Source organism: Triticum aestivum, chromosome 2D (genome assembly GCF_018294505.1).
Source record: "Triticum aestivum cultivar Chinese Spring chromosome 2D, IWGSC CS RefSeq v2.1, whole genome shotgun sequence".
Classification (NCBI taxonomy): Eukaryota; Viridiplantae; Streptophyta; class Magnoliopsida; order Poales; family Poaceae; genus Triticum; species Triticum aestivum.
This window is the reverse complement of record NC_057799.1, coordinates 13,376,637-13,390,313: the sequence shown is the minus strand read 5'-3', so window position 1 is coordinate 13,390,313 and position 13,677 is coordinate 13,376,637. Positions and strand designations below refer to the sequence as shown.

The 13,677-nt window shown below is 40.8% G+C and overlaps 1 pseudogene; it reads left to right on the top strand.

Moving 5' to 3' along the window:
• Window positions 1-13,677, top strand: part of LOC123048270 (sodium/hydrogen exchanger 8-like) — a 37,118-nt pseudogene that overhangs the window by 12,261 nt on the left and 11,180 nt on the right.

Genomic DNA, 13,677 nt, shown 5'->3' with positions numbered 1-13,677 from the left:
GTAGCACACAAAGTGTTCCTCCGGTAAACGGGAGTTGCATAATCTCATAGTCATAGGAACATGTATAAGTCATGAAGAAAGCAATAGCAACATACTAAACGATCGAGTGCTAAGCTAACGGAATGGGTCAAGTCAATCACGTCATTCTCCTAATGAGGTGATCTCGTTAATCAAATGACAACTTATGTCTATGGCTAGGAAACATAACCATCTTTGATTAACGAGCTAGTCAAGTAGAGGCATACTAGTGACACTCTGTTTGTCTATATATTCACACATGTATTATGTTTCCGGTTAATACAATTCTAGCATGAATAATAAACATTTATCATGATACAAGGAAATAAATAATACTTTATTATTGGCTCTAGGGCATATTTCCTTCAATTGCTTCAAGAATGATGGTGGGATTCTTTAAATAGCCTTTATATTGTCCTTCGAGAGCATATGGGCAGTTCATCCATCTCCAGTTCATGCAATCAAGAGATATATGCATACTGGCCATCATCTTGCTTCCGAGAGTGCCATGATCCTTTCATTGCCTATGAAAGTTGGTTCTCTCAAGTATTGAGGCCCAAACACCTTGATCATCGCAGTAGAAAATCTGACCATGGTGTTTCCGTATGTGATCTCGGACATACGGAGGTACTCGACCCACGAATCTACGGTTGTGACATATGCACGCGTTTGCAATGCAGTCGTACATGCAGCCGTGCATTTCTGGTAAACAGATAATTCAACTCTTCCTATGACATCCTTCTTTGGGATGAAGTAGTCATCGTAGGCCGAACGCCATTTTAGAGGCAACCAAACACATTTTTCCGTATTCGAAGCACTGGCGAAAATTGTCCATATATAGGGCATTATCAAGGGCAAAGTAGTCAGCCATCAGAGTCAAATGCCACCTTGCCCAATTTTGATTCAACACTCGATGACCCTTAATCGATCCCTTAAAATTGAGAGCATGCTCTTCTGCATGCTCCGCGTCTAAAATGACCTCCTGCATCATCGTTGTTTCATCTGCATACTCATGCTTGTTAGTTGAGTCGTTGGAAGACTTGGCGTAGTTCTCACACAAATACTCCATGTCTGAATCCGTTGCTTCAAATAAGGGAGAAAAATGTCAAAGAAAAAATAGCATGGGCATTTTGCCAAACACTTACCGGGCATGGTGACCCCCATGGACGGCCTGCGCGGCGGACTTACGAGAGGTGGAATATCGGCATAGGAAAAGCGGCATGGCGACAAGGTGGAGCGGAGGAGGTCCGACAAGGATATGGCGGGCGGCCGAGGTGGTACAGCAGCGTCGTCGGCCAGGGAGGAAGCGAATTCCTAGCAAAGGAGAGCAAGCGGAAAGGGACAGAGACACGGGCTCAGGGTGCGGTTTTGGGTGGGCCAGGGGTGTCGGAGTCCTACGTGGCGGAGGTTCGGACGCCCAGAAAGTTCCCTAGTTTGCTTTCGGTTTGTGTGAAAATGGAAGCTTGCACCCACCCGCGAACATATACGGGTCCGCGTTGGATGGCAAAGTGCACCCGGACAGCTCGGTCCGGACATATGCGGGCGATTTGAGGGTTTTTGGAGATTCCCTAAGATGTTATCACTGATCAGACCTCCAGTTTTTTTGAGCTATTTTATGTTACTTATATTTGTTGGTATCAGGCGCAAGATGCATTGGAGGTCTCTGGTGTTTTGGCTGTCATGACCTTGGGATGTTAGTAAAACTTCTCTTTACATTCTGATTTGCATATTTTACACCTCCCCTCCAATATTAACTTTGTTAGGTTGACAGGTTTTATGCTGCTTTTGCACAAACTGCTTTTAAGGGTGACAACCAGCAAAATTTACATCATTTCTGGTATGTTCAAGCAATATATGTCACTCTCTATTGTCAGCAAGATGAAAGTTCTCAACATATTATCAACCTTAATACTCCTAGTCAAATATATTAATTGTTCCATTGTTCATCATGTATGAAATCAGTTCCATGAAGCCGTTGCTCCTCTATTTCCGTGAGCATTGCCTGGAATTCATTATATTTAAACCATGCTCTCATAAATATAGTAAATGAGAGTTGACTAGTAGAAGCTTGTTATTTGTCTATGTATTGTCAAACTTCAGATTTTTATAAATAGTTGGTAATGGCCATGTAATTTCATCATTAATGGCGTGAAATGGCATTTACAACTTATAGCGGAGTCCCTAAATACCAAATTAAATTGCATGATTTTTTTAAATAACACCCAGAAGCATCAATAACAAATTTTATTGTTTACTAGACAATGTTGGTATTGCATTGTTGTCTCTTTCTTTTCATAGAAAATTTGGTTATAGAATGTACATTGGGGTCTTCCAGTTCATAGTAAATTAGGCATTACTACAAATTCTCATTCAAGACAACATATATTGGACTTATTGATTCTTTTGGAGTGTCTTTGTAATGGTAACTTCTATGAGGGCCAAAGTGCAAACCTGTGGTAATAAAGATGTGTGCTCTCCATGTTGGAGACACACAAGATTCCCTAATTCATGCTAGATTTTCTTTCTATGTTTTATGAGATGTGTGAAATTCATGTCTGATTACTATTTTGTACTTGTATTCAGGGAGATGGTTGCTTACATTGCGAACACACTTATTTTCATACTGAGGTATCAACAATTTTTTTGAACTTTTCTACATGTCTAAAAACATACTTTCTGATATTTATGTTTCTCCCTAGCTAAACTAAACCATGTTTGCTTTTGTTTGGTATGATTAATGTTTTTAATATGGATATTTCCATAATGTTTAATACATCTGAATCCCCTCCAGTGGGGTTATTATTGCAGATGGTGTACTACAAGATAATATCCATTTTGAGAGGCAAGGTATGGATATTCATGTATCTGTATCTACTTTTCATTGTTAATCAAAAGGCACTATGTAAGCACTTCCACTTGACTTTTACAAGAATTTTGTTTGTTTTCTACTGTCATGTGTGAAATCATTCTACCATTCATCACGATATTGCAAACAAATAAATACATGACACATATGTTTGGAACTTGGGCTTTTAAGACATGTGAGGTTTTTTGAGCTTCTGCACCATGGGACAAAACAAACTGGGTGGAATGTATCAACTCTGTTGAAACCCCCATATAGTAGACCTTTCTTACTTGAATAAAACTAGACTTTTGACCTTACAACACTGACATGCCAGATACTCAGTGTTTAAAGATTATTTTGAATAGTGAAAGTAGTCGCGTAAGTCCACCAGGTTATGCTTCTACCATTTAAGATTTGTGTATTTCTTGATTTTTGGGGTATTTGTGGGGATTCAAATTTGGGTAATGTGATGATAGTTATCTAATACTAGACTTACTAGTATCAAAGGCCTTGATAATTTAACTTCATAAATTTGTCTTATTGCTATTTGAGACATACCCATCTGCTTCTGTGAAATCTGGATTTTGTTCTAGGGACTCGTTCAAGAGTTATCAAAGATCAATCACTATTATTTGTCATTAGCTTACACAGATCAATTCACATTTGCGCTTAGATTGGCCTGTGTTAACATGTTTGTATCCAACGCGGGCTACTTAACATTATTGTGGATTACATCTGACCATTAGCAATTGTTTTTGTGAAAGTTTACCAACTCTTTCACAGATGGGTTACAGAGCATTTGTTTTATTTATCTATTCATCATGTGCCACTATTCTCACGCTTATGATGGTGCACGTGTAATCTTCCTAATCATTATGGCCACGAGTAGTCAAAAATCATTGGACCAAATCCTCTGACAACTGCACACAACTGAGCGTCTGATACATTTTATTTCCACATGGCATTATGGGCTTGGTTCTAACCCATATTCATGTCGTCCATATAAATTTCTTGTCTCTTGCTATTTTAGGCACTCCATGGGGGTTCCTTCTTCTTCTCTATGTGTATGTGCAAATATCGCATGCATTGGTTGTCATTGTCTTGTATCCATTGTTGCGTCACTTCGGGTATGGTTTGGACGTCAAAGAAGCCATAGTTCTTGTTTGGTCGGGGCTGCGAGGGGCAGTTGCTCTATCACTCTCTCTATCTGTTAAAGTAAGTTATTTTTCTTGCGCTAATGCCATCTACCGTCACTCATCTGTTGTTGCCATTATGTGTGTCTACATCTTTTCTTAAAGTAACACGTCGTATAATTTTCTAATATATGTACTGGAATACTTTTACTAGCATGCCAGTGATGCAGTTCAACCTTATCTGAAACCAGAAGCTGGAACAATGGTATATGCCCTTTTTTTTCCTAGAAAGTACATATGAAATATTCATTCGAGCTTTCTTGATATTATAAATGTTTTGCAGTTTGTGTTCTTCACTGGTGGCATTATGTTTCTGACATTGACTTTAAATGGTTCTACCACACAACTTTTGTTGCACCTACTTGGTCTTAGAAAATTCACAGCAACTAAGGTTAGCTTTACAAAGTATCATATGTGACTTGTTTTCTATACAATATGCATAACCTGATTTTTATTTTACTTAAAGATGCATAAATCCATAAAAGAGGCCTTTCTTAACATTTAGAAAAAATAATACATGTAGCATGTGTATGGTATATATATTTAAGGGACCGACTAGTGGACAGGTGACTAAAATTTTCTTTTGGCTCAACCACATTTTCAGCTGCCGTTCAATTCATATCAAACAACCATATACAACAACTGACCGCAATTTTGAGACAGTTGATTTCCCTCGCACAACCTAACTCATGAATTTACTCAGAAAAATGACCACAATACTAAAAAAAATACCAATTAGGCTGAAAAATTCTGCTACTCGCTAAACCAATAACGACTTCAAAAAGGCACACAAAAAATGACAAGGTTCTTTCAATAGAAGAAAACTCTAGGAATGGTGTTACCTGATAGAAATTTGAACAAATGAAAAAACAAGGTGAATAAGATAAATTAATGATGGGAGTGGATTACCCCTAAATTAAAGAAATACAAATCTAAAATAAAATGAAACTATGTGTACATAAAATCTCCAGCATTCTTAATCCCACTACACTTGCGTACAACAACAAAATTAAACAAGAGAGAAGAATGAAGGAATAAAGAAATGGTACTTCCTATGAAGAAGAAAGAGAATGAAATAAATTTAAAAACAATGAAAAAAATCTAGACATAATTTATGCTTTTTATATCATTCATCAAGAATGAGCATACAATGGTGGAATTATTCAAAACATAATTTGCAAATAAGGAATGAATTAGTGGCATTTGTTTCTCCCTTTACAAATAAAGAATTTTTTTTTTGCACACAATGTACACATAAATTATTATTTTATAATATGCAAGAATAAGCATTTAATAGTGATTTCGCAAAAAAGAAGTTTTCTTAGAGAGAATGAAGTAGTGGCATTAGTATTTGTACTTAAGAAGAAAGAAAATAAAAAAAATAATGAAAAATATTACACACAATTTACACATAAATTTATTTTCCATAATATGCAATAATAATCATATAATTTTGGTTTTTTTTGCAAAAAATCTAAAAATGAATGAATTAGTGACATTGTTATTACCCATTAAGAAGAAAGAAAATGAACAAAAAATAAAAAAATGAGAAAATTTACACATAAATTATGCTTTTTATAATATGCCAGAATAATCATATAATAATGGAATTTTCGCAAAAAAGAAGTCTTCTAAGAAGAAGTGAATTTGTGGCATTGGTATTACCCTTAAGAAAAGTATATGAAATAAAAAGTAAAGCAAAATTTAGATAATGAAATCTTTGTAGGAAGAATAAATTAGTGTCATTGGTATTTACCTTTAAGGAAAGAAAAAATGAAATTGTATGCACATAATTTACACATAAATTGCACACTTTTAGAATTTGCAGGGATAATCACATAGTTGTGGAATTTTCGCAAATAAGAAGTTTCATGAGAAGAATGAATTAGCGGCATTGGTATTACCCTTAAAGAAAGAAAGAAAATGGAACTAAAACAGAATCACAAAATGAACATTTTAAGTAATAATGAATTACTAACATTGGTATTACTCTTTAAGAAGAAAATAAAAAGGAAAAAGGAAAAAATATTCAAAATAATGAACTTTTCTAAGAATGAATGAATCATTGTCATTGGTATTGCCTTTTAAGAAGAAGAAAATTGAAAGAAAAAACATTGAAACAAATTGCACACAACTTTGCACTAAAATTACACTTTTCGTAATATGCAATGAATAAGCATATAATGGTGCAATTTTTGCACTCTTGTATTATTTACGCACACATTGTATAGTATGCACATGTAATCACACACACACACACACACACACACACAAATCAAAACAATGTAGTTTTCCAAGGTAGAATGAGTTAGTGGCATTGTTATTACCCCTTAAGAAAATACAAAATTAAAAAAATAATGACAAAATTTTCACACCAGTTACACCTAAACTGCCTTTTTTTATAATATCAAGAATCAACATATAATAATGGAATTTTCTCAAACAAGAAGTTTGCTAAGAAGGAATAAATTGGTGGCATTGGTATTACCCTTAAAGAAGAAATAAAATAAAATAAAACTGAAGCTAAATCTGAAAATTGTTTTTTCCAAGAAATAATGAATTAGTGGCATTAGTATTATACTTTAAGAAAAAATAAAAATAAAGTAAACTACAAACTAGCACACACGTTTGTATTGAAATTGCATTTGTTAGTATGCAAAAATAATAATATAATAGTGCAATTTTCGTGCAAATATTTTGTGTTTGTTTATATACATTTAGACTCACCCAACATCTCAAAATACCTATAAAATGAAAATCGAAATCCTAAAAAAGCAAAAGCATATGAAAACAAATTAAGAAAATTGAAGAAAAAAATGAAACATGTAAGGGGCTTCAGGCCCAATGAGAAAATCTACTAACCCAGACGGGGGCAAGTCAAAAATTTAGACCCAAAAAGGCATGAAACAAAACAAAGGGAAAAAAGATAACATGAATCTTGACAAAAGAATCAATGATGACAAAATCAACTTACTTAGATTTAAAAACTAGGCACTTAGACAGCACAACCCTGCTCGAAGGGGCTGTCCTAGGATGAAGGGGCCTTGTCTGCCCGGCTGCTTGCTCTAAGGGGTGCACTCCATAATGTTCTTGCACGTACACAACAACTAGCCACCGCTTCGTACATCGTGCTGATCGCAAAATGGGCAACCAGTTGGTCTGGGAGTCCATGACAAGCCAGCTTATCTAATGTCCAACGACTAAGTTTAGCGACGCTCGTGAATCTCGGATGACCGATGATGCACATCATGGCATCCTAACGGGCCGCAAACAGAACCACATACCAAGAGTGGGAAGAATAGGATCCATCCTGCTGCGAAGGCCAGCGAAAAGTGTCTTCCACAGTTCCACGCCTGGCAAAAGTCAGTGGACGGTCTAATTAACCTGGTGATCCAAAAGGGATGGAACCAGTTGAGAGACTCGACATGCTCCACATCACCCTGGGCCATCGCCTACACTACTAAACCCTTGATGGCTAATTGAGTGCATGCAATCTCCTAGCCAGGAATGAACTGCCCGACCATAAAGTTGTCATGTAAGCAACGACCAGTCTTTTTCTCGATAATGGGTTCTTTCTGGGAGGGGCTGCAAAAATAGTTTCCAAGTTTTTTTGAATATTTTTCTAGAATTTTTTGAATGGTTTTCGAATTCAAAAATCTGACAAGCAGAATGTACTGAATTTGATCCATTGTATACATGAAGTATTTCCCGTGCTAGTCAACACGTCTTGTTTCAGTCAACTCAGATCTGAGTCTTTGTTTCCTCACCTTGAACTATAACTTTTTTGCTAAGCTTGAGTACCTCTAAAAAAATTGTTTACAAATGAGGACTCGACCCAGTGACGTCCAAATGATAGGTTGTTTCCGCACCTCGGACTATATGTTTTTGCTAAGCTTGAATACCGCTAAAAAATAGTTTGCAAACGGGGACTTGATCATGCAACGTCTAGACGATAGGTTGTGCGCCCTAATGCCAGACCAAGAGCAGTGTTGCAATAGAATATGGACACAAACCCTATTTGACATTATCTAGTAGTTTAACTTCAAATTATTTCAAACAATATCAAATTATCTGCGGGGTCACTAGAATTTCCGGTAACAGGTTTGGTTAGCAGAATTTTTGACGGGGAAAAATAAACCCTAGCAACGACCATGCACGCCGGCACTCCGGTGCATGCCAACGAGCTCGGAAAGACTGTCGTCAGTCCATTCACCATGGCTCTAGAGAACATTTTGATTGGGACATGGACAAGGCTTGTCAGTCTAAGCTCACACCGGCCTAGCAATGAACACAGAAAGGACAATCCCGATTGGGATTTTGCACAGACCAAACTCCTCACGCGAGAGAGTCCTCGCTTCCACATCCATGTCTACATGGTGGATGACTCCAAGGGTGATGATGGTCGATAGCTTGATATTACAGGTCCACCGACCACTCCAGGTAGCTAGGCACTTAGTCCTGGCCCCGAGGTAGGCACCCAACATGAGGAAGGGGTTACCAGTCACGGGCATTGATTGCCAAGCAACAACCACAGTCTGTTGGAAACCTTCAGCGCTGGGCCAAAAGCACTCAAACCTAAAACACTTACCCCGTTGCATGTTTGCATGGAGACCGAGGAGGGCTGTGTGCAGCTCTTCCAACTACAATGTGGAGAACACCCTATCTAGTTTCTCTAGTCATGTGATCATGCAAGTTAGACCAAGTACACCGCACCCATTGAGATACACTGCCTTGAGCTCGACCGTATTAGGGCATGGCAAAACCTGGCCATCATCCACCAATTTATTGATTCCATTTTTGTCTTATGGGTTGACAATGAGGTTAAAGTCCCAAAAATAGTCCACGGTTTGAAATCAAAATCAAAGGCACCTTTAATCTCCTAGAGAAAGAGATCGACCCGTCATCGGCCTGGAGATCGTCCACTCCTGTGAGCCACCAAGCGGCACCCTTGACTAGGTAAACTATAACCATTATTGTGTTATCACTGGTATGTAGATTAGTGAACGCAACTTAAGGAAAATCCCCAGGAAAATAGGATATGCCTACGCGTACCACAAGATGAGGCAATGTCGCACAACTTGGGAAAACATAACCTCCAATTTGGTTTCCTGGAAGCATATAATAGTAGGCTTGGAAGATTATATGACTTGAAAGATAGGCATGCGATGGGACAGAGAATTGAGGACCCACATATTGCACACTAGCAGCCTGTGGTAGGTGTAGAAGCCATCGAAATGTCTAGCACCAACAACCAGCGATGCTGAGCATCAATGTTACTGCTGCAACCAGAGGTGACAACCTCGAGAGCGTGAGGACAATCGGCACCTAGCCATAGAACGCTAAGATTGCGGTGAAGTGTGAGGATTCCAATGGCGAGGAGAAGATGGAGATATAATCCTACAACACGTTGTCTCCAATGGTCTGACCTTGGTGCACTAGGTTTAGGCAACAAATTAGCACGCGGTGTTGTTTGTTGATCAGCGATCCTCGTGTTGTTCCTAGGAAGCAAGTCAACGAGCTCCTGGTTACCACAAAATTGGCCTCTTTAAGATTGTATCGAGGTCTTGGTGAAATGCCGCCACACTGGAAACTAGCGAGGACCTGAAAGGGGTGGGTGTACGTGTTCTTCTCGAGGACCCCATCGGCTAGTTTGAACATGGCTCACAGAGAGGCAACCACCACAACCGATCCCACGGTTGGAGACCTCACTCCTGAAGTTATCAGCTCCTGGGAGGGTCCGCCAAAAGACAAGATGGAGATTGGATTGGCCGACTCAAAGTTCATCCCGTAGGCCCCACAGTCATCAGCACCAAAGCTGCATCCACGCCGCCTGACCGAAGTTAGAGAGCAACGGTAACAAAGGCCAAAGGAGCTTCTCGCAGGTAATTAGGCTCGGGTCAACGATCAAAGATACACATGAAGAGGTACACACCAAGTCCTCCTGGCTGGTCATATCAATATGTACGAATTCGCTCGATGGTGCATGGCGAGCCCGAAATGGACTCCACCATGGCGCAACTCCAAGCCAGCAGTGGAATTCCCTCTAAATAAAATAACACTCGAAAGCGCATGGTCCTAGAAGTACCCCAATGTACCTTTTTCCATAGTGAGAATCTCAAGGTGAAGCCATCGCCGTCAAGAGTTTACTCATCCAGAACCATGCTTCGTGACACCTTTGTCGGAGACACCACGAGTAACTGTTGGGAAAGCCATGTTCCCTATGCCCCAAACGTTGGAGCACCACTACACTGACTTGCCAGAGGGAGACCCAATACTTGTCATAGGGAACCACAACTATCCGACTCCACTATTGGACACTTTTGCGTCTCGAATAGCCACCGAGCGATGGACGATATAGGTCTCCACCCAGGGCCAGAGGGAAGGATCACCCGAGAAAGGCTGTGGCACTGCCTACATGGGAAGGAGCACTAATGATTAGGACGGTGGAGCGACATGCGCGGAGATTACCAGACAATGTTGAGTAGCCTCAGAGGGATCACGTGGCATGGTGGGACAACGATCAAGGGGGCACCAAAACTGCCCACGACAACTGGCAAGCTGGCTCCTCGTGGCGCGTAGGAGAAACGATGGTCAGGCGCCTTCTGACTGGAGTCACGGATGCTGCCAACACAGGGAACGTGCGATCCGGGCTATGGGCATGACGCAGCAGACACGTTGTCCCCCTCAAAGGGATGCGGCCGGCAGCGGTTGCACTCGCAGGCCACATGCCTAGGGCTGCCACAACGAAGACACTTCATCCCGTTGGTGCACTCCACAATGATGTGATCTTCCTCCAAGCAGTTGAAGGGTTGAAAGCACATGACTTCTAGATCTTTTGGGAGCTCTGACCGAATGGAGGGGAGGGTGGCCTGCTATCGGCGGGAACAACTCTGACTAGGGTGGTTACACTTCATCTGCGAGGGGTCCCCATTGGCTGCACGAACGAGAGGCAACGTGTTTGGACAAACCATACCGAAGTGAGTCAAGCCGACGGCTGCACCTCCGGGGCCACTAGATGAATTGATATGGCAGACCCGACCATCTGAAAGCCCACATCCAACCTCGACTTAGGATCTAGAAGCCAATGAGCCACTTTGGAGGAGCTCGAAATCATGCGCATCCACATCGGGGTACTGGGGGCGGCGTACCAGACAACATCTCATGTGCTAGGGTGGGAAGGGGGCAAAGTTGGTGGAAGTCGCGGCTGAAATGCTCGCCGGCGGTTAGAAAGGAGTGTTCGCCGCAGCTGAAGTAGCCGACAGGGGAGGCTAAGAGAGCTCTTAAACTATTGAACTAAATGCGATTGAGCCCCTATGATATGTTTAGATCTTGGGATTAAAGGTGTAGCTTAACTATACATTTGCATGCTTTGCTGACCTTTTGAGAACTAACTCAAGGGGTGCTTCAGTACACATATAGTGATGAATTGAGTCATTGTAAATAAATAATATGGCTGAGAGTACTAGCACACACGACACATTATTTAGATGACAACAAGGCAGACATGTTTATTTTTCCCACATAATATATCAACAAGATTTGCTCTCCACCAGGATCAAACCTATCTCGGCACAAATATGCACTATTCTCAAGATGTTGGCTCTATCGATTTGTTTCTTACAGTGTTTCTAGTTATTGACAGACATGGAGATTACTCCAAATAACTAGGCTTCATTTGTGAACTTTACATGTAAAAATACGAGAAAATAAGTAATATTCTGTATTTTGGTTCAACCCTTTGACCCCTTGTAGCTTCAAAAGTTCTTCATTGCCTTCCATTTATTATTAAGCCTCCTCTATGCTCTACTCAAGGGTGTTTAGGTTTGGTATGACTCTCACCTTGAACCAGAAACAAAACTAGTTTTGGTTTCACATATCATTGATGAATATGAAATAGCATAGTTATGTTCTTTTCATGCCCAATTTTCTAATCTGATTTCCTGCAACTATAGCTTCGTGTATTGAAGTATACAAGATATGAGATGCTAAATAAGGCATTGGAGGCTTTTGGTGATCTCAGGGGTGATGAGGAACTTGGGACAGTTGATTGGATTACTGTGAAGAAATATATCACATGTTTGAATAACTTGGAAGATGTACAAGCACATCCTCATGATGTTCCTCACAAAGATGATCACACACATACCATGAATTTGTTGGATACCCGAGTGCGGCTTTTGAATGGTATGCAATTTAGTTGCATGATAACATGCTGATTAAATTTGATGTTTGGTTGATTGCTCCCCCTCCCTTTGTTTTAGGAGCTAACCATGCATTATTAATGGATGAGAGAACGCGAGAATTTTAATATATTTGAGGGAGCGGATGATAGAGAAAGATTAGATCTGGATGGCTTAATTAGTTAGCTAGACAGTTAAATCTACGCCTAATCTTAATTAATTAGTTAGATCTAAAAAAATGAGAGGTGGTGTAGGTGAGAGGGAGAGTTGGAGGAAAGAACAAGGTGAGGAGCAAGAAAGTGAAGGCGAGGAGGAGGAAAGAAGGAGAGGAGGAGGAAAGAAGGAGAGGGCTCACATGTGTTCACCGAGCTCACTTCAATTATTTGAGTAGAGCTATTAGTGGCATGCCTCACAGTGAGCACACAATGAATAAGCTATGTACTAACTAGTGGTGTGCCTTCAAAGGAGAATACTGTGACTAAGCGGGACCCATGCATAGTGGTGTGTGTCGCAAAGTAGCACGCCACTGGTATAAGGTTTACTGGTGGCGTGCCGACAAAAGGCCCCACAATTAGGAAGTGGGTTTCAGAATCTGGCCTGACGCCAGTTACTAGTGGCATGCTTGTTACGCCACTAGTATTCCTTGTAGTAGTGGCGTGCTCCAAACACCACAATTAACTTATGCCGGGTCGGACTGTTGGGTACCACTTAATAGTGGCGTGCCCTTCTGTCGACACATCACAAGTGATGCTTAATTAGTGGCGTGTGCATATCCGAACATGTCGCTCGTATTTTGGACAGATACCAATGGCGTGGCACTTTTGAGGTGCGCTGCTAATGTTGTTGTTTGATACGTCTCCAACGTATCTATAAGTTTGATTGCTCCATGCTATATTATCTACTGTTTTGGACAATATTGGGCTTTATTATCCACTTTTATATTATTTTTGGGACTAACCTATTAACTGGAGGCCCAGCCCAGAATTGCTGTTTTTTGCCTATTTCAGAGTTTCGCAGAAAAAGAATATCAAACGGAGTCCAAACGGAATGAAACCTTCGGGAGCGTGATTTTTGGAACGAACATGATCCAGGAGACTTGGACCCTACGTAAGAGAAGCTTCCAGGAGGCCACGAGGTAGGGGGGCGCGCCCACCCCCCCAGGGCGCGCCCTCCACCCTCGTGGGCCCCACATTGCTCCACCGACGCACTTCTTCCTCCTATATATACCTACGTACCCCCAAACGATCAAATACGGAGCCAAAAACCTAATTCCACCATCGCAACCTTCTGTACCCATGAGATCCCATCTTGGGGCCTGTTCCGGAGCTCCGCCGGAGGGGGCATCCATCACGGAGGGCTTCTACATCATCACATAGCCTCTCCGATGAAGTGTGAGTAGTTTACCTCAGACCTTCGGGTCCATAGTTAGTAGCTAGATGGC